General features: G+C 37.4%; 1 long non-coding RNA gene across 4 annotated transcripts in view; it reads right to left on the bottom strand.

The window, feature by feature from the left end:
• The window catches only part of LOC131410181 (uncharacterized), a 51,047-nt gene extending 29,895 nt beyond the window's left edge, over positions 1-21,152 (bottom strand). For 3 of the 4 annotated variants that reach the window (XR_009221182.1, XR_009221181.1, XR_009221179.1), the window contains exons 1-3: positions 20,852-21,152; positions 4,786-4,909; positions 3,960-4,081 (exon numbers count right to left, since the gene is read on the bottom strand). This is a non-coding gene — a long non-coding RNA (uncharacterized LOC131410181). The remainder of the gene's footprint in view (positions 1-3,959; positions 4,082-4,785; positions 4,910-20,851) is intronic. The other variant, XR_009221180.1, reaches the window with a different exon arrangement.
• Between the last annotated feature and the right edge of the window lie 1,166 nt (positions 21,153-22,318).

Here is a 22,318-nt window from a genome sequence, read left to right on the forward strand (position 1 = left end):
TCACAAAAATTTTCTTGTTTTCTTCTGGAAGTTTTATAGTAATTTTAGGTTTTACATTTAGGTCTGATCAATTTTGAGTTAATTTTTGTATACAGTGTGAGATATAAATCGAAATTCATATTTTTGTACATGAATATCCAGTTCTTCCAGCACTGTGTACTGAAAAAAAAATTTTTTTTTTTTACATTTGCACTTTGTCAAAAATCTGTTGTCCTTATATATGTGGGTCTATTTCTGGACTCTGTATTCTGTTGCATTGACTTGTCTATTTTTATACTTATACCACTCTGTTTTGATTAAGGTAGATTTATAATAAGTCTTGAAATCAGGTAGTGTCAGCCCTCCAACTTTGTTCTTTTTGTCGAAGTTAATTGTTTTGGCTATTCTAGATCTTTTGCATTTCTGTATAAATTTTAGAATCAGCTTGTCAGTTTCTTTTTTTAAAAAAAAAAAGCCTACTAGGATTTTGATTTGGATTGTGTTGAACCTATGGATCAATTTGGGGAGAACTAACATCTTAACAATATGAACCCATGAACCAGGTAAATCTCTCCAATTATTTAAGTCGTCTTTGATTCCTCTCAGCAATATTTGCAGTTTTCAGTGTACAGGTCTTTCATTCCTTTTGTCAGATTTATTAAGTGTTTCATATTTTCTATGCTATTGTAAATGCTATTATTTTTTGCATTTCCATTTTCAGTTGTTTGTTGCTAGAATATAGAAATATAAATGATTGTTGTACATTGATTTTGAATCCTGCAATCTTGCTAAACTCACTTATTAGTTCTAGTAGCTTTTTATAGATTCCACCAACTGAAAGATGGATGAATTATGTTTTATTTCTCCCTTTCCAATCTTTTTTTTTTTAATTTTTTTTTTCCCCCAAAGCCCTAGTAGATAGTTGTATGTCACAGTTGCACATCCTTCTAGTTGCTGTATGTGGGACGCGGCCTCAGCATGGCCAGAGAAGCGGTGTGTCAGTGCACGCCCGGGATCCGAACCCGGGCCGCCAGCAGCGGAGCGCACGCGCTTAACCGCTAAGCCACGGGGCGGCCCTCTCCCTTTCCAATCTTAATGTGTTTTCTTTCTTTTCTTGCCTGATTACACTGGTCAGAACCTCCAATGTTGAAGAAAAGTTGTAAGAGCAGACATTCTTATGTTGTTCCTGATCTTAAGGGGAAAGCATGAAGTCTTTCACCAGTAGGTATCAGGTTATCTGTAGGTTTTTTGTAGACGCCCTTTTTCTGGTTGAAGAGGTACCCTTCCATTCCTAATTTGCTGAGAGTTTTTAAAATCAGGAATGAATATTGATTTTATCAGATGTGTTTTCTACATCTATTGAGATGATCAGTTTTTCTTTTTTAAAAAGTTTAATACGGGGGTCCGGCCCGGTGGCTTAGCGGTTAAGTGCGCGTGCTCCGCTACTGGCAGCCGGGGTTCGGATCCTGGGAGCGCACCCATGCACCACTTCTCTGGTCATGCTGAAGCCGCGTCCCACATACAGCAACTAGCAGGATGTGCAACTATGACATACAGCTGTCTACTGGGGCTTTGGGGAAGAAAAAAAGGAGGAGGATTGGCAATGGATGTTAGCTCAGAGCCGGCCTTCCTCAGCAAAAAGAGGAGGATTAGCACGGATGTTAGCTCAGGGCTGATCTCCCTCACAAAAAAAAAAAAAAAAAAGTTTAATACGGTGAATTACATTGATTTTTGAAGGTTAAACCAATCCTGTATTTTGGGGATAAACCCACTCAATAATATTATCCTTATTTATTGTTAGATTTGATTTGATAAAATTTTTAGAATTTTTACATCTATATTCATAAGGGAAACTAGCCTGAGTTTTCTTTTCCTGTAATGTCTTGTGTGGTATGGGTATCAAGGTAATAATGCTGGCCTCAAGGAGCAAGCTGGGAAGTATTCCCTTCTCTTCACTTTTCTGGAAGAGTTTGTGTATAACTGGTATTATTTTTTTCCTCAGTGTTTGGAAGGATTCGCCAATGAAGCCCTACGGACCAGAAGTTTTCTTTGTGGGAATGTTTTAAACGACTAATTCAATTTTTTGAAAATAGATATTTAACCATTCAGGTTATCTGTTCTTCCTGAGTGAGCTTTAGTAGTTTATGTCTTTCAAGGAATCTGGCCATTTCATCCAAGTTGCTGAATTTTTTTTGCCTAAACTTGTTTATAATATTCCCTTATTATCCTTTAAATATCTGTAGAACTTGTAATGATATCACCTCTCTCAATCCTGATATTGGTCTTCCTGATGTGTGTCTTGTCTCTCACTTTCTTTTTTCCTGACCAGTCTGGCTAAAGGTTTATTAATTTTACTGATCTCAACCAGGTTTTGATTATATAGATATTCTCAATTGATTTTTGTTTTCCATTTCATTGATTTCCACTTTGATCTTTATTATTATTTTGTTTCTTTTGCTTCTGTGTTTAATTTGCTCTTTTCTAGTTTCTTAAGGTGGAAGTTGAGGTCATTGATTTGAGACTTTTTGTATTTTCTAATATAGGCATTTCATTTACATAAAATTTGATATGTTGTATTTTTAATTTCCTGCAGTTCAAAAAACTTTCTGATTTCACTTTTGATTCCTTCTTTAATCAATGGGTTATATAGAAGCTGTTCTTTTGTTTCCAAATATTTGTGGATTTTCCAGGTAGCTTTCTGTTATTGATTTCTAATATAATTCCATTGTGGTCAAAGAACATGCTTTGCATGACTTGAATCCCTTAAAATGTATTGAGACATGTTTTATGGTGTAAAACAGAGGTAGGCATACTTTTTCTCTAAAGGGTCAGATAGTAAATATTTTAAGCTTTGTGGGCCACATACAGTCTCTATCACAAATTTTCTTTCTTGTTTTAGTAACTTTTCAAAATGTGAAAACCATTCTTAGTTCATAAACCATACAAAACCAGGCTAGATTTGGCCCCAGGGCCATAGTTTGCTGACCCGTGGCCTAGAATATGGTCTCTGGGTAAATGTTTCATGTACACCTTGAAGAGAACATGTATTATACTATTTGTGGAGTGTTCTAGAAAAGTCAATTAGGTAATATTGGTGGATAGTGTTCAGTTTACTATATCCTTGCTAAGTTTCAAGTTGTTCTAGCAATCATTGAAGGAGAGGTATTAAAAGCTCGACTATAATTGTAAATTTGTCTGTTTCTCCTCACAGTTCTACCAGTTTTTGCTTCACATATTTGAACCTCTTCTTATGTGGGGCATAAACATTTAGGATTGTTATATCCTGCTGATTAAATGTCCCCTTTATTATTATGAAATGACCTTCTTTATCTCTGGTAATATTCTTCGCTCTGAAATCTTGGTTTGTTTCTACTATGTTGATATAGCCATACTAGTTTTCTTTTGACTAGTGTCAGCATCAGCATGGTATATCTTTTTCCATCCTTTCATTCTTAACATTTTTGTGTCTTTGTATGTAAAGTGTATTGGGTCTTGCTTTCTATCTAATGTGGCAATCTCTGCCTTTGAATAAGGATTTTTAGATAATTTAAAATTAATGTGATTATTGATGCGATTAGATTTAAGTCTATCATCTTGCTGTTTTCTGTTTGTTCTATGTGTTCCATCTGTTCCTTGTTCCTTTTTCTGCCTTCTTTTGGATGGAGTATTTTTTTATGATTCCATTTTTTTTCCTTTGTTGGCTTATTAGCTACAACTGTTCTGTTGTTCTGCTGGTTGCATCAGGGTTTCTAGTCTACATATTTAACTTATCACAGTCTACTTTCAAGAGATATTACACCACTTCACATATAGCAAAAGAATCTTATAATATCATACTTCTATTTTTCCCCTCCTGGCCTTTATGTTATTGTTGTCATACATTTTACTTATACATGTTGTAAACACCATAATATATTGTTACTATTTTTAAATTTGATTATCTTAAAAGAGAATTAAATAGAAAAAAAAAAAAAACTTACACATTTACCAATGTAGTTACCTTTTCCAGGGCTCATCATTCCTTTGTGTAGATTTGTATTTCCAAATGGTATCATTTCCCTTCTGTCTGAAGGACTTTCTTCAACATTTCTTATAGTGCTTTCTGTTGGCAATGATACTGAATTTTCACTCTGTGACACTCTCAGGTTCAAAGTGGGTAAGCATCAATTAATCTACTCCCTGCCATACACTACTATAAATAGCCTTGGCTAAACTGTAGAAAAGAAAACTGAAAAGGAACATATCATACAACCATGAAATACCCTAGAACTTTGCCTCTAAAAGTCCAGCTTGGGGCAAGAGAAATTTGTGGTATGCCAGGGTGTTAAAAGCCACTGAATAAACATGGGGCATCTTCTTAGATATCAATTCTACCCAGATATTTTGAAAAAGCGTATAAGCATTATATTCATACTCAACATAGGACTATTATGGTGTATAATGCAACATTTATATTAAATTTATGACAAAAAATGAAACTAAAGAAAATCCTAGCTTGGGACCAAGCTTCTAGGGCACTTATTCATTCTTCTCTGCTATTATCCACACTTTTGTGAAAGTTTGAGTAGCAGTGACCTTGATGATTATTCATGATTTTTTAAAGCCTCTCCTAAAATGGGATGCTGTCAACAAATATAGATTATTCATAGAGGTTTTTATTTAATTTGAATATGCATTTCTGAATTGACCACTATATCCTGTTATTCAGTTCGTGAATCATTTTTTATTGTGGTCATGAAAAGTATACTTGATTCCAAGTTTTTAAAACACCGATCATTATTCCCACGAAGAAGGACTTTTACTTACCAGTTCTCACTTTTGTGGCTGTCGGTGTGCCTGCATCAGTCAGTACCTGCAACACTGTCCAATTTTCTGATTCCAATCCAGGATAGAATAAGAATGCACATGAACAAGCCTGTTAGAAATAGGCCTAAAATAAAGATAAACAGGCTCGCTATGAAGACCCTACCAAAAAATCCACTTCTAAGACTGCATCCTAAGGAAATAAGTAAGGCAAAAATTTAACTTAACTAAAATCTAATCATACTATTAGCTTTTTCCTTTTACTAGTAAATTGGTTAGAATCAATAAATACCCCCAAATAAGAAACTGCTAAAATTAATGGTAACATCCTTATGTTCTATAATAGAATACTGATTCAGCCATTAAAGTATATTATATAGCTGAATATTTATTGCTAGGAAATTAGGAACAACAAACAGGTATGAAAATTTAATAATGGGGTTAACAGTGGTTATTTCTGGGTATGGGATTATTGATTTTTTCCTACATCTTGCTCATTTGTATTTTCTTTAATATCAATTGCTTGTAAAAAGAAAAACCCAAAGTTCTCGGAAATACTTATTCACCATGAATAAATACGTATTCAAAATGATGGGGTCATCATTTGTTTATTCATTAATTCAGCAAATATTTACAGCATTAAAGAAGACACAGTCCTCGCCCTCAGAACTCTTAATTTGAGAAAAAGGGGCATGATCAACAGTCTTGGTAATTTTTTTTTTTTTTTTTTTTTTTTTTGTGAGGAGATCAGCCCTGTGCTAACATCCGCCAATCCTCCTCTTTTTTTGCTGAGGAAGACGGCCCTGGGCTAACATCTGTGCCCATCTTCCTCCACTTTATATGGGACGCCGCCCAGCATGGCTTGCCAAGCAGTGCGTTGGTGCGCGCCCGGGATCCGAACCAGCGAACCCCGGGCCGCCGCAGCGGAGCGCGCGCACTTAACCGCTTGCGCCACCGGGCCGGCCCCAGTCTTGGTAATTTTTTATTCCTCTCTTTCATTCTCATTACTTAATTGCCCAGTCATTCTCTCCCTTATTCATTGAGGACTTTGGCACTTGGCTTCTAGTATCTACCTCCCCTACATTTTCTGCCATCGTGTGCCACTTCAGTGTCCATAGGGACAACCCATCCACCAGCCCTGAACTCTGACTCCACCAGCTTACAGCCACTTCATTCAGCAGTCCACACCCAGAGCCACACTCGCAACCTTCTGATCACCAGAAAATTGTTCCACAGCCTTAGACTCCAATATATGGATCTCTGACGACAACCACTTATCATTCCAGGTTTTTTTTTCACTCCATTACTCCCTAAACACCTGCTTTCTAACCTTATTTTAACCTCCATTCCTCAACTATTCCCTTTTCTTTCAAACCACAATCTCCCACACAGCTTCATATCTTTTCCTATCCAGCCTAGATTCCCAGGTACATCAGTCTCTCCTGCTAATAACCTTGCTCCCTGTTTAATTCCCTCTCCCATTCCTTAGAGCATATATTTTATAACATCTTACTTGCTACTTCACCTGTGCCCTTATCTCTTTTATGTCTCCTTTATCAGAAAAGAAAAAACTATCAGCTGTGAACCTCCCTCACTGAGTCATTCTAGACATTTCCCTCTTCTCTATCCTAACCATTACTTCCCTAGTCCAAAATCTCATTATTTCCCTCCATGACTGTAAAACCACACAAAAATATTTCCATTTAAAAAAATAATAGGGGCCAGCCCCGTGGCATAGCAGTTAGTGTGCACGCTCCACTGCTGGCAGCCCGGGTTCGGATCCCGGGCATGCACCGATGCACCACTTGTCAGGCCATGCTGTGGCGGCGGCCCATATAAAGTAGAGGAAGATGGGCATGGATGTTATCCCAGGGCCAGTCTTCCTCAGCAAAAAGAGGGGGATCAGCATGAATGTTAGCTCAGAGCTGATCTTCCCCCAAAAAATAAATAAATAAATAAAATATTTAAAGCACATTTCACAACATTCCTGCTAGTATTGAAATTATGAAATGACAACCATGCTACCTTATTAGGTAAGGTATACATACAAACATACACAGAAACATATCTAGCTTGCACTATTCCCAGAGGTCAGAAACCTTGTTTATACCCCCATACCTAATAGTGTTTAGCATACAGCAGTTGCTTAACTATCTGTTCACTTCTGAATAAAGTAAATGTGGCATATTTAAAGATGCCCATAATAATTATTAAGCTGCATGTTAAATGGTTCAATAAATAATACGATTCATATTAATTTTATATAACAAAATACAATTTTTATACCTTCTTAGTTCACCAGAATTTCTTTAAAGCACACACCATGCACACACCTACACTGCATCAGGAATTAGATTCCCTATAAACTGAGATTTCCTTTCACTGCTATCTATTGTCATAGACAATACTTAACCTATCTATGCCCCCTCAGTTTCTACCCATTCACCCTTAGCGCATGAATAGTGTGACCTTAGTGGATCACAGGGATCCCAGTGCCTTCCTAAGTCTCCTACTTTGCTCCCTGATGCCTGAAAGATGGAACCTTCTATTCCCACAAGATACAAACTACAATTTTCCTGAAGAAGAGAAACAAAGTACAGTATTAATTAATACTAAATGAATGAAATTCAATAATACTAATACAGTATGTATACAAAAGACAAATATAGAGCCTTCCTTTGTCAACTGGGAAGGAAGGAAGAAAGTGATATATTGTTAAGGGGCCTTCAAAAGCAACATCTTCCAATCATTTCTGATTGTTTTTAAAATTTTCTTTAATGTACATGTATTTTATAATTAGGGGATAAATGTTCAAAAGCAAGTCTATAAGTCTAGTTTTAAGAATAAAAGTTATATAAAAATGTATTTTACATCAAGTGACTTAAAAGCAGCTTTGAACTTTATCACAGTTAACAACCGTATGTACTAATATTTTTTACATCTAAAGGATTAAACTTTAGGAATTTCAATTTTATATAAAAGGAAAGGAAATTTGAGTATAAATAAAGGTAGATGGGGGGATCATTAGATTTAGTCACATGCTACAAGAATTTCTTGTGAGGAAAAGGTTTTGTACATACCATACTATATTAGTAGTTTTGCAGTTTATTAAAAGTATTGCAGTTAAGTCATATCAGCTTTGGGTTATTTTGCCAATGGCATAAACATCTAATTGTAAAAAAATACTAGGCTTATAAAAATATATCCTCCAAAAGGGGAAAAAAGTTCTTTGATTAGTATGTATGACACTTCTCTACATGGAAAGCTGGAATGAATTTAATCTTCTGTGTCACATCAAACCTCTTATTTTTCTTTAAGAGTTTCTTTAAAATTAGGTATATGGTCTGTATATACCATCCTGAGTTCACTGGGTCAAAAGTTAACAGTATGGGGTCATCAAGTAAATTAAATGTTAACAGCAAAAATTAAAGGACTTAAATTAAAAACATAGGGCCTAATCCTATGATGAAGAAAAGTAAGGAAAAAGTGTTCCCACAAGAGCTGTAAACTGTTCACCTATTTAAAATAAATTACTTCTTCAGAGCTGCCTTAAAAAGTTAATTTGTTTTAAACACGTAAGCATTTCTTTGCCAAAAGAGAATGTGCTGTATTTTATTTTCCTTATTTCCCTATAGATTTGTTCTACAAGAAATAATTTTTTACATATTAAGCATAGAAATGTAACAGGAGGCTCAACTGTCACAGAGAACTGGTCACACATCCTCAGACATGTTACCCAGAGACCAGAGGGTCTCAATTTTACTTCTGTTTACTAAAAATAAATAAGAAATGAATGTTAATAGATTCCTGCTTCCCTGTCCTCCTCAACTTCCAGGACAAGGCTTATCCCAAGTCAATCGAGTCTCTGAGAAAGTCATGAGTTGTAATTTTTAAAAGTTCTTTACTCAATGTAAAGTTTATTTTATTAAAACCCTCCAATTTTCTTTTGATAAAAGGTCAAGACTAGATCCATTTCTACTATTTACCTGTCCTTTTTATTATCCTAAATTGCTCCCCAAGTTCAAACATTTTAAAGGTTAGGACAAAAAGTTAACCAACCCTTGATATATTTCAGCCCATATTTGGTATATGATTTACCCCATGTATATGACATTCTGGGTGTCACTTTTTGAGAGGGGCCCTGTTAAACTGGAGAATAATCAGAAGGAAGCTAAGATGGTGAAGGGTTTAAAATCATAAAGTGAAACTAAGGATGTTTGGAGTGTGGGGTTCAGTTGTCTTCATGGTGGAAGATAATAGTGGTCATATTTAAAGGATTATCACCTGTAGGTGGGAATGAATTTGTTCTCAGTAGCTCCAGAGGGCCCTTTGACAATGGGTGGCTGTTACAAAGAGGCATGTTTTAACTATTACGATTCTATGATTCCAAACCTGAATACGCTAAATTTCCTTTACTAAGAAAGTTTACATTATTTTCAAAACAATGTTTCAAAACATTGTATTTAATATTTCATCTAAAGCCAGCATTTTCACACTAATTTTGTAGAATGTAGATAACTGAAACAAATAGGTTTATCCCTTTTCAGGTATCCTTGTTGGTAACAGAGGAAAAAAAAAAGTTCATACTTGGGGCCGGCCCCGTGGCTTAGCAGTTAAGTGCGTGCGCTCCGCTGCTGGCGGCCCGGCTTTGGATCCCGGGTACGCACCGCTTCTCTGGCCATGCTGAGGCCGCGTCCCACATACAGCAACTAGAAGGATGTGCAGCTATGACATACAACTATCTACTGGGGCTTTGGGGAGGGGGGGGAAGTTCATACTTATTCAGTAAATATTAACCATTAACTGTAAGTGAATTTTACTTCTGTCCTATAATCTGTGGCCAAGAATACGGAAGCAAAGCAATTCTTCATATAGGGAAAAAACCTCATACCTCCATAATCTTAACAGAATCAGAGTTGAAAATTCTATATATGAATCTAACACATCCAGAAATTGGAGCTGTAAATCATGCAAAGTAAATTTCCCAGGACAGAAGTACATTTCCTGATGCATGTATAAATTTTATCCCATGTGACTAATATGGATATACTTTAAAATTTGTAAAGAGTCATCCAAAATATTTATAGATAAAAAGTACTTATATTGATATTTCCTCAAAAGAATCTACACAGCTGGAGAATAAATGTTTCTAAACAGTATGTTCTCTTAAACTGATACCTAATTAAATAAAGCCTATAGTTATGAACCATTTAGGTAACCTCTAAGGAGGATTTTATAATTATTTTTTAATGTATCAATTAGCTACAGGGAAAAGAAACTATCAAAGTTAATTGACAGAACAAAGATAGTGTCAATATCTAAAACTACAAGCTTGCATTGTAAAAAGGGAATGTGCATGGGTGAATTTGTGGGGGGAAATTCATCATGTTCCTACCAGCAAATTTCAGTAATGTTACATAGGTTTATGATTTCAGTAGTAGACTAGATGCTGTATCTAATTAAACAGTTGTTGTCCATCTTGAGGTCTGACACTTCACAGACCTAAAAAAGATAAAAAGTACTTTTTATGAATTGGTTAAACAAAAAAAATACAGAAAAATACCTAGATTTGGTATTTTTACCAATATATACAATATTTTTACCAATATATACAAGTGTATATACAAATATATACACTTAACATGATTAGAAGTTTACTTTGAAATTTTCATGTAAATAATAAATTTGAAAACTCATAGTAGAAAATAAGTCGCTATGGATATATGACACAAATAAGAAACATTTTCAAACTAGCCATTATTAAACTTTGTCCTTTTTGCCTTTCTTACAATCCTTCTAGTTTACTAGTTATAATATTCCCGGAAGGGAAAAAATCCTAAGCATAGCTATTTATAGCACAATGTTTTAAATATATGATAATAAACAAGTACAAAACAGTCTTCAAACAGAATACCTTGTTCATAATAGATACTCAGTAAATATAAATTTATTTCAATTAGAAAACAGCCTTCACATTCAATATATAACAAATATTTGCTGTTTTATATTCTTTACAATTTTAACACAAATTATAAGAATACACAGAACATAATACAGTAAAACAAGTAATTCTCAAATTTATTCATGTGGCAGAGCAATTGGTGATCCTGTCTCTCTTTGCTGAGTACCATTCATTCCCATTAAATATTTATCAATGCCAGTAACTGTGCTGAAGACACAGAACAAGGACAGACATAGTCCCGGCCATTATGAAACTCTCAAGACCAGGAAATATATCTCTATATATGTATGTATGCATATGCACTACCACAGCCACACATCAACACACATACAAAATGGCTGTTTAGATATATTAATTTCCTACTGCTACTGTAACAAATCACCATAAACTTAGTGGCTTAAAACAAGAGAAATTTATTATCTTACAGTTCTGAGGTTAGAAGTCCAAAATGGGCCTGAGTAGGTTAAAATCAAGTAGGCAGAGCTACATTCCTTTCTGGAATCTGTTCTCTTGCCTTTTCCAGCTTCTAGAAGCTGCCCTCATTCCTTGGCTCATGGCCCCCTTCTATCTTCAAAGCCAGCAATAGCTGGTTGAGTCTTGCTCACCTCTCATCTCTCTGACACTGACTCTTCTGCTTCCTTCTTCCACATTCAGAAGAACTTTGTAATTAAATTGGGCCTACTCAGATAATCCAGGATAATCTACTTTTAGGTCATCTGAATAGCAGCCTTAATTCTGTCTGCAACCTAAATACCTCCTTGCCGTGTAACATAACATATTCACAGATTCTGAGGATTAGGATGTGGACATCTTTGGGAGGACCGTTATTCTGCCTCCCATATGCGTGAATAGTTGCTCCTCTGTTTTTCTTCAGAAACTCATCGACCACCATCCATCTCTGAAATTATATGCAAACTGTTCATATATGCACATGATTCTAGACAAACCATCTATAACTTTCAACAAATTCTCAACATTTAAGAAGCACTGGACTAGCTCATGGAACACCAGTGTTCCTTAGAAGCATAGTTTGGCAGTATCAACAATGCCAAATTTTAGATTGGCTTTTTAACGTGTATATTTTTAACTTTGATCAGAAAACTGTGATATGAGTTGAAAGTTTTTTCTTGTATTTTTTTCTCTGTGTGTTTTTAGAAGTAGTTCTAATCATCCTAATTACGCATCTTTACATTTTGCAATTATAAACATTTTTCCATGTTGGTATGCATCATTCTGTGATGATGCTAACAGTAAATCCAGTGGATTTCCACAAGTTACTCAATAATCTTACGACTATTAGACATCTCATCTCCCCCCTTTTTTTGCTATTATATTTAATACGCTGGAAGGAGCATCTTTCTGCATAGATCTTTTTCCATATTCTGGATTTATTTCACCTACACTAGATTCCTGAAATTGGAATTTGTGACAGGAAAGATATGAATATTTTTATAACCCTTTTTATATATTGCTAAATTACTTTCCAAAAGGGCGGCTGTTTGAATGTACATTTATTCACTCATACCATCGAGGTGAGGAAGGTTTTTTTTATGTCTTTGTGCATCAAAAAGATTATTCAGAGGTCATTTAAATTTTTATCAAAGTTAAGAAGTAAAAAACTTAGTTCTTCCTTAACTTTTAAATTCAACTTGAAAATCTGGTTATTCTTTGTAAAATTTAACAGCAATCACTTTTAAGAGGGCTTTTTAAGGTCCTTTAAACACTTAGCATTTAGAATTTTATATCTTCTATTTCCTTAAGTACTTACTGTTTTATTAATAAACAAAACCTCTCTGAGTACACTCTTTTAAATCTAATAAATTAAACTTATAAATACAGAGAATCTTAAGTTCTTTTAAATGTCCTAATACTTTGCACAACTATAGTTGAAAATTCTCTTATACCTTTCAAGATTAATCTCGTATATACTCTAATAGGCCTAATTTTCTTAAACATTACAAGAACTTAAAATACGTAGATCATTCCCAAGCCATAATAGTACATGCTTGATTTACAAAATCATTCTACATTTAATTTTATATCTTCTTGTGGTTAAAACTCTGACTCACTGATAAAAACTGCATCATCTCAAGCAAGTTAGGGTTGCCATTCCTGGGCACTGAAGTTAATTATCAGAGTCCCCCAAAAGGGGGGGTGATCTTACAGACATATCTCCCATATTCAAATTACATATAACCTAAGTCTTCCATCTACCACTAAGATTGTAGCTAACACTCATCACCACTTAGTTCATTTTGTGTATCTTTGGATAACTTAAGGTCATCCAATTGGATTCTCCTTATCTTTCAAGTTCTGTGACTGTAGTCGCAACACTAAAGTCATGCTAACAAATGAGATCTAATTTTTTAGGGAACAAGAGAAGCAAATGCTTTAAAAAATAGATTTGTAAGAATTATGTGATCCATCAGTCTGATAAAGACAGTCCAGTCTCTTAACAATACATGTCCTCAATTGTTGACTTAAAAAAGTAATTCAGTAACGATGAGATAGGATGGTGAAAACTTACATATCTCTTCTCTACATTTACTTTGATGTTGTGCCTTTTCAAATATTCATTAATTATTTTTTGTATTTGTTTTTCTTCTTTTGTTAACTTTATATTTGTTAACTGTTCTATTTCCTTATAAACATCTCTTTATATACTGAAGATATGAACACTTTATCTGCTTTAATGTTAAAAATATTTTTCAGTTTGTCATGTATCTTTACTATTTATACTGAATTTTTTCCTGTGTATACATTATTTGTGTAGCTACCAAACAATGTTCTCCAAGATTCAAGAGTTCAAGAGTTCAAGATTGAACTCCAAGGTTCAAGATGTTGAACCTTTTTATCATTCTACATACCTCCCTGAGTGATCTCATCCAATCCCATAGTTTAAACTACCATCTACAATTGGTCAACTAGTAAATCTATAGACAACATGCAAACCTGACCTTTCCCCTACATTCCAGACTTGTAAATCAAAAATCCAATCCTAATATCTAGTTAGCTTTAAAGTGAGGACGGGAGGATGTATTAGCCCACAGGCATCTCAAAATCAACACTGCACATATCAAAATTCATCAAACTTGTTCTGTCTTCCCGATCTCAGAAAATGGTGCCAACAGCCACTGGCTTGCCCACACCAGAAACCCAGGGGTCATGCTACAGGCCTCCTTCTCTCTCCTCTCCGTATACAAAGGCTCCTCAACCTCTTTAGTCTCAGCTTTCAGCTTTCTCCATCCTTACTTACTCTGCTCTAACAATGTGGGAATTGAATTTACTGGTCTCTCTTGTTCAGGACATTAACATATGCTCTTCCTTTGCCTAGAATGTTCTTCCTTTCTTTTTGGCCTAGCTAATTCCTAAATCTCAGCTTAACTATCTCGCTTTAGGAAGGGTTTACTTAAATCTCTAGTGTTAGGTCCCCATGGTATACGCTTTCATGGCATCCTGTATTTTTCTGTTATAGTTCTTATCACAGTTGTAGTTTGTAGATTAATAATTTAATCTTTGTTTCTCTCACTAACTACACCCTAAGGGGAGGAAGAGTGGCTGTTTGTTCACCCCTGTATGCTCAGTACCTTGCACAACACGTGATACAGAGTAGGTGCCAAATAGTTATCTGGGAATACTTACATATTAATACTGACTAAATAAATCCAATCTCTTTTATACTTCATTTCATCCCATTTTTACTTCTTTAGTTCAAGGACTCTTTATTTCTTGCCTGGATACTACAATAGCCTCTGAAAGACTCTCTACCACTGCTGTTGCATTTTCTAATCTGTTCTCTGGGACCTTGTTAAAGTGAATTTCTAAAATATAAATCTGATCCTATTACTCATTGGTTTAAGATTTTTCAACTGTGTCAATATAAAGGTGACATGAAAGGCCTTTTATGGTTTAACCTCTATCCACTTGATCAGGCTGACCTTTCTCAGTTCTTCCAAAGGCACCTAGGCAACAAACCACACAAACGACCTGAATTTTCTTGAACGTGCCAGGTTGTTTCTGACCACTCTGTTTTCTTACGCTCCAGTGATTCTGCCTAAAATGCTTTCTATGTCCTATTTCTACTCTCTCTTTTACACTGGAATAACTCCAGTCCTTTTTTTTTTTTTTGGTGAGGAAGATTAGCCCTGAGCTAACATCTATTGCCAGTCCTCCTCTTTTTGCTGAGGAAGATTAGCCCTGAGCTAACACCTGTTTCCAATCCTCCTCTTTTTGCTGAGGAAGATTGGCCCTGAGCTAACATCCATGCCCATCTTCCTCTACTTTATATGTGGGATGCCTGACATAGCATGGCTTGATAAGTGGTGCGTAGGTCTGTGCAAACCTGCAAACCCCGGGCGGCTGAAGTGGAGAGCAGGAACTTAACCACTACGCCACCAGGCCAGCCCCTACCTCCAGTCCTTTAAGGCTCCACCAAGATATCTTTCAAGACAGCTCCACCAATGTATCCTTCAAGACACAGCTCAAGTGTCACCTCCTCCTGAAAAGCTTTCCTGAGCCACCTATTTCTAACCTGGGTGAAATATTCTTCCTCTATATTTATCAAATTATAATTTTTAAAGACTTTATCTTTCTTCCCTTAGACTTTTGGGCTCCTTGCTAACAGGGACTACATATTTTTCATTTCTGTATATCCAATTCTGGTATGGACTTTGGTAAATGTTTGATTAAATCTGTGTGCCAGTATACATCAAATCCATCAAAACATACCTACCTTTGGGGAACTGGTATTCCCACTTCTGGGAAATCTCCCAATAAATAAGCAAATAAATAAGAAAGTCAATTAGGAAAGGTACATGCATAAAAATGTTCACCTCCAAATTATTTATAATTGGAAACAACCTAAATGTCCAGCAATAGAAGAATGGTAGAATCTGCTAAATGATATGTAGCAGAGTAATTTAAAATGAAGATTGTAAACATGATATAGTAACTCAGATGTTTATGATATGTTAATTGGAAAAAGACAAAGAAAACTATTTCACACTATGACCCTATAAAATTGTGTGTACAGACACTGACTAAAAGGGAACATGAAAATTGTATGAGTTGTTTGTGTGGATTGTGATTTCACTGCCTTTATTCAGAGCTTCATAAATGTTTCTATGATATCTTCTCAATTATTAGGAAAATAATTTAAAATTAAACCCATGTTATTAACATATGTGTATATATTAGTGTATGCATATTTGTACATATGTATATATGTATATATTTCCTAGCTCTGTCTCCTGAAAGGTCCAAGAAACAGAGACACCTCAGTAGCAATGAGCATATCTAGACTTGGTCTCTACTACTCTACTACCATTCTTTTTTTTTTTTTTTTTAAAGATTTTGTTTATTTTTATTTTTTCCCCCCAAAGCCCCAGTAGATAGTTGTATGTCACAGCTGCACATCCTTCTAGTTGCTGTATGTGGGATGCGGCCTCAGCATGGCCGGAGAAGCGGCGCGACCGTGCGCGCCCGGGATCCGAACTCGGGCTGCCAGCAGCAGAGCGCGCGCACTTAACCGCTAGGCCACGGGGCCGGCCCTCTACTACCATTCTTCACTAACAGGAAACAGGGCTCCTTAGAGAAAAGGCTAATTCCTGGGGCAGGGTAAGGACAAGGTAAACGTGGAACATCTTATTAGACCAGACAGTAAGGAAGTGCCCAAGAAAAATGATATAGACATATCACGAAGACATGGGACCCACACTAAAGGTGCTCCCACTCAGTAAATCTGGGACATCAAAATAATTAAATACAGACTTAAATATTTAGGGGTGAAAGGTCATGATGTATGTAACTTACCTTCAAGTGGTTCAGAAAAAGTGTACAAAATATACACATCAATATAGATAGAAAGAACACATGAAAACAAAGCTAATACAGAAATGGAAAAACATAGGAATTCATAAGTTAATGCAGATAATAAATAGATAAATAGGGGAAAAGAGAGGGCTCTTTGTTTGTAGTAGAATGCTGTGGGCTAACTATGCCTCCTGTAGAGAGAGTATTAGATTTGTTGAATCATTGTGCAGCCATCATGGTAAAATTATATCGGCAATAATGGATGCTAAATTTAAATGGGAATTTAAAGAATTTAAAATGGAATGAAGCTCAGGATATATCTTCAAATGTTTTCCCACAAATTGCTTATTAATTGCCAGCAAGAAAAAAAAACAGGAGCTATACAGTGGAAAAGTCAGGCCACGTATGGACCAGGTGATCAAAATTAACATCATCAATGAGGGAGAGATGGATATCATGTGCTTCCAGAAGTGATACCCAGAGAATGACACAATACCACCTGTGCAGTAGTTCAGCTGAGAATGCATAACCTCAGTTTAATCATGAGGAAACATCAGACAAAAACAAAATAAGGAACGTTCTATTAAAAAGGAGAGTGGAGGGAGAAGCTGTATTCTTCAAAAATGTCAAGGTCATAAAAGATAAAGAAAGGCTGTGGAAATGCTCCAAAGTAAAGGAAGCTCAAGAGTCATGACAACTCAATGTAGTACCTGACCCCAGACTGGCTCCTATACCGGAGGGGCAAATGCTAGAAGGATCAACCTACAAAACTGGGATATGGATGGTAGACTGCAGTATTTCCATGTAAATTTATGAAGTTGATAGGAAATACAGCCTCAAGTATTTAGGGGTGAAGGGTGAGGATGTATGTAACTCAAGCTTAAATGCTTCAGAAAAAAATTGTACATAAATTTACATAAATGTGGAGAGAGGCCTATGCACAAGAACAAGCAAATGATATGGGTGTTCTTTGAACTATTTTTATTTTTGCAACTTTTTGTAAATTTGAAATTATTTCCAATTAAAAAGGTTTTTTAAAATTAAGGCCACCTCAGAGAAACAAGACCAAGAAGAAAAGATACTTTAAAACCCATCTAAGCAAGTTGTTTTTAAAACATTCACCAGTGTACACTAAGTTTTCAAGTTCCTGTTCAAAATGTTTTCTTTGAGTCTTCATTCTTTCTTAAAAGATGAACAGACTATAGTTTTCACAGTTTTATCTAAATAAGTTAATATGTTGAAGCCAACATTCCATCAGTTGTAGCTTACTCATTAGAAACAGCAGGAGGGAAAAAAAGCATTGAAATTACAAGACCTCTGTTCTCCACACTACCCATATTTACCATTCGTTTGCTGGTGATTGCATTCCAGTCTCCAAGTAAAACCTCAGATTTTAAATTATGACTTCAGTTCTGCTCTAATGACAAGTAAAGAAGAGTATGCAGAGACACAAACTGGGTGTGTGGACAGGGCTAGGAATAGGGATGATTAACTCTTCACTGTACTGAAGATGAAAGAAAGCTGAAAACTTCTGCCCTAATTGAGCACAATACCTAAATGAGTTCTTTCTTCTCATATTGTACATCATCATGTGGAGTATTAAAGCTGGGGGAATGTATTCTTACTAGGTTTTTACTTGTGAATTTGATGATCTGAAGTAAAAGTGCTCTTTTTCTTTTTTTCTTTAAAATTCAACTCAGTATTTTGCACCCCCTTGTGGTCAAACATAAAATTCTTCATTTTCAAAACACCATTTTTGCAGCTGGGCTTTTTGTTAAGGCATAGGAACCATGTTACTTGATTTTGTTTTCTCCCATTTTAGTCAATCAAGAAGCTTTAATGAAGGGTTTTTATTTATTAAATAGGATTTTAAACAAAATCCTTAAGGACTTAAATCTTCTAAGTGACCTCCACATAAACTTTAGTCTGTGCAAAACAGAGATAATAATTGCACACACCTCATGAGTTATGAGGATGCAAGGGGAAAATGTATATATATGCTTAGCTGACACATAGTAGGTACTCAATAAATGTTACTATTTATCAACAACATCATGGTCACTTTAGAATTCTCTTGACAGAATACATCTAAAAGGGGGCTAGATCAAAAATTTACCCGTTCATGAAGTTCTAGTACAATCTTACAAATAAGTTCCCCAAATATACCACTTATCCAGACGTTCTCTAGCCAATTCTCCCCATAGGTATATATATATATTTTGTGTGTGTGTGTGAGGAAGACCAGCCCTGAGCTAACATCCGATGCCAATCCTCCTTTTTTTTGCTGAGGAAGATTGGCCCTGGGCTAACATCCATGCCCATCTTCCTCTACTTTATATGGGATGCCGCCACAGCATGGCTTGGCAAGCGGTGCGTTGGTGCGTGCCCGGAATCCGAACCTGCGAACCCCAGGCCGCAGAGCGTGCGCACTTAACCGCTGCGCCACAGGGCTGGCCCTCCATAGGTATATTTTTAAAGTACAAACAATACGTGTTTATCTCTGATTGACAGAACTTTGGATGGTTTTTACTTTATATATTTTAGACTGGCCTGGTCTTTTTTCCTTTAGTTTTCTTTAATAATCAGAAAAAGCAATAAAAGTATTCCATTTCCATATTTTACTCTTATGAAATAGTAAAACAAATTAATATCCTTATTCATCTGACAGAAATCATTACTCATATTTGGCAAAAATAATTTGTCAGGCTGATTTATCATTTTAAGGGGCTCTTGAACACAAATGCTAACTCCTAATGGCACTAACTGTAGTTTGATTTTTAAAACACCTCTCAAGAAGCCATTTTAAAAGATCACTGTTAATGAGTCACTCACAACAACAGCTAACATTTACTAATATACCAAGCACTGTTCAGATGTCTTTTAATATTTACATTTACATTCTTACAACAACACAATGAGGTTACTAGCATTACTCTTTTTACGAAAGATCAAACTGAGAAAAAGTAACTCATGTCGGGTCACAAAGCTAGTAAGCAACAGAGCTGAGATCCAAACCCAAGCAGTTTGGTTCCAAAGTCCACTCACTTAACCAGTGCACAAAAGTAGCATAGAGATGTGAACCAAGCATACTACTCTGCCATGTTAATTCTTGATGATCTCAAATTATTATGATCTCAAATTATTATTCTCTTCCAGTTGTACCTCAATAATGTGAACCATGCTAGCCTTCTCCCATTTCCTTAACGTTTTAGTACTTCAGGCACTTTCATATCCATTCTTATTTAACCCTCACAATGATATATGTCTTTGTACACTCAAACAGTTATGGTTCATCACAAGTTATTTTGAAAAAAGAAACTGGAAAAAACGTAGCAATACCCCAGATTTTAAACTGCTGGATTATTTAGAAAATTCATTATAACTTGGGATCAGGAAAAAACGAGTCAAAAATAATCTTAAAATTTAATCATTTAGGATCAATAGCAGTTTTTTTTTTTTTTTTTTTTTAAATTTTCATCTTAACTAGCTTGGTGGCAAGGAGGATAACTCTCCCAAGTAAATGAATGATTAAAAGAGGTTTTTAAGGAAGTGCTAAAATATTGACAACTTATCATTTATTGTCCTGTCATAGCACCTAGTTTTTGAAGGTGGACACAGATTTGCCTAGGTTTTGTGCTTCTACTTACTAATTTAAGACTTTAAGTTTCTTAATCTGAGTCTCGGGTGGCCTCGTGTAAAATGAGGATAATACTTACTTCATAGGGCTGTTGTGAGCCGTAACCAAGATCAATCTGTAAAGCGTTTATTTAGCACAGTGCCCAGGCCAGAGTATAATCAATACGTGGTATCTAGCTATTATTACTTTATCAATGCGTGGCACACGGAAACCTGTCTTTGCTAGATTCAGATCCCTTACTACCCATTAAAAAAAAAAAATCACCCTAAGTAACACCTAAAGACTGCCCATTCACCTCTCCAAAACCGAGCAGAATGCTTAAGAACAAGTAAGATGGTGACAGAAACTGGATTCGATGGAAGCGCCTTCGCAGCAGCCTAGAACCGGGAAGAAGGGCTCCAACACTTAAGTAATCCTTAACTCCAGGCAGGCGCGCGCGTGCGCGCGCGCACACGCACACACACAGAGTTGCTGAGCAGGGGAAACCACCCCTCCTGTGGGTGCTCAGGTTGGCTCCCACAGCAAGGTAGAGAAAGGCCTGGGCTCTAGAATCTGACAGATGCGGACTTATCCACGTGCTTGCTACCTGTGCTTCCTTAAGCAAATTACTTAAAGTCTCTGAGCCTGGTCTGCAAACCGAGAATAATAATAGTACCTACCTCATAAAGTTGTTCTGAGGCTTAAGTGCGATAGCTCCTGTAAAGCGTTGACGTACAGCAAGAGCTCTGCACACAGGCGGGGCTGTTTTAAGTACACGTGTATCCACATACACAGTCTCAGAGACACATGTCGTTGTTAGGAGATTAGTCACTGGCAATAAGACGTTTTTCTTTTCGCCTAAGCTGCACCCTTATTTGTTTTCCTCGAACAGTAAAATAAATGCCTATCGACTGACATGTCATCTGCGGACCCTAGGGCCCGAAGTCCCCACGGTCCCTCCACCTCTGCGGCTGAGCAAAGGAGCTGAACGCACGCGCAAAAAAAGAAGGACTGAGACTGAGGAAGCGAAGAGAGAACGGCGAACAGCAATGATTCTGCGCATGTTCTAGGCGCAGGGGTTGGGGTAGGAGTTTGCGCATGAGCAGAAGTGTCGGGCAAGCTGGAGAAGGGGTGGTTAAGAGGCGGTATTGACAGCTGTGGAGGCAGCCCGCGTTCCCGGCATGCCCCGGGGCGGCGGGGTTGGCTCTAACGAATTTGAATGAGGAGCCTCAGCGCTTTCGGCGCCATTTTCGAGTGATGCCTGATCTCATCAATCTAGCGGGAGAGACGGGGTAACCTGTCCGAGAGTATAGCGCCACTGGGACTTCGCCGAAAAATCACTAAAAAAATCGCCAAAAATTACTTCGAGCAAAGGGCAATACGCAGAGCTTCGCCAGGGTTGGCGCAGTCGGTAAGAGCCTGAAGAAGTGGCAGAGCGGGACTCGGGAGGTGGCAGTGGTGGGACCGGCAGGCGGTAGGGGGCTGCAGGGAGTGGGCACTGGGTCCGCCCTCATTTTAATCGCGAAAAAGGCGAGGAGATAGGGTTGGGGGTAATTGGGTGTCTGCAAGTGGGCGGCGGCGGGCGGAATGTGGCGGGAGCGCGGGGCGACGGGGGCGTGGGGGGAGGGGAGTTGTAGTTTGAGCGGGACGCGGACGGGCTGCGGCGGAGCGGCCGCCGCCCAGCGGATCTGTCAGCAGGACCCCCCGCCCGGGGCCGGGGCCGGGGCGCGGCGGGGCTCCGCAGGCCGCGGCTCTTTGACAGGAGGAGTGGGACGAGCGCCCCCTCCCCCACGGCCGAACCGAGCCGTCCTTTATCGCCGTTTTCCCGGCCCGCTGACGTCCGTCTGCTCCTGACAAGAAACTTGAGGTCGGCGGAAAATTGAGAACCCGGAGTAGCCGGTGCCTCCGGTCCGTGGTGGGGACAGTACCCCCCGCGGGACCCAGCCGTGTGTGTTGTCCTTGACGCTAAGGCGTGAGGTGCCCTAGGAATGTGAGTTTCCCCGCGCCGCCCTCCCGCTCCGCGCGCCTCGGTCCCGGCAGGGTAGCGCTGACCGCGTCTGGCTTTTCCAATTTGGGCAGGATGGGGCGGGGGCAGGCTTTTGAGGTTTTAGCGGGCTCCTAGGAAAGATGCTGGACTTTCGCTTTTT

This window comes from Diceros bicornis, chromosome 9 (assembly GCF_020826845.1).
Source record: "Diceros bicornis minor isolate mBicDic1 chromosome 9, mDicBic1.mat.cur, whole genome shotgun sequence".
Taxonomy (NCBI): Eukaryota; Metazoa; Chordata; class Mammalia; order Perissodactyla; family Rhinocerotidae; genus Diceros; species Diceros bicornis.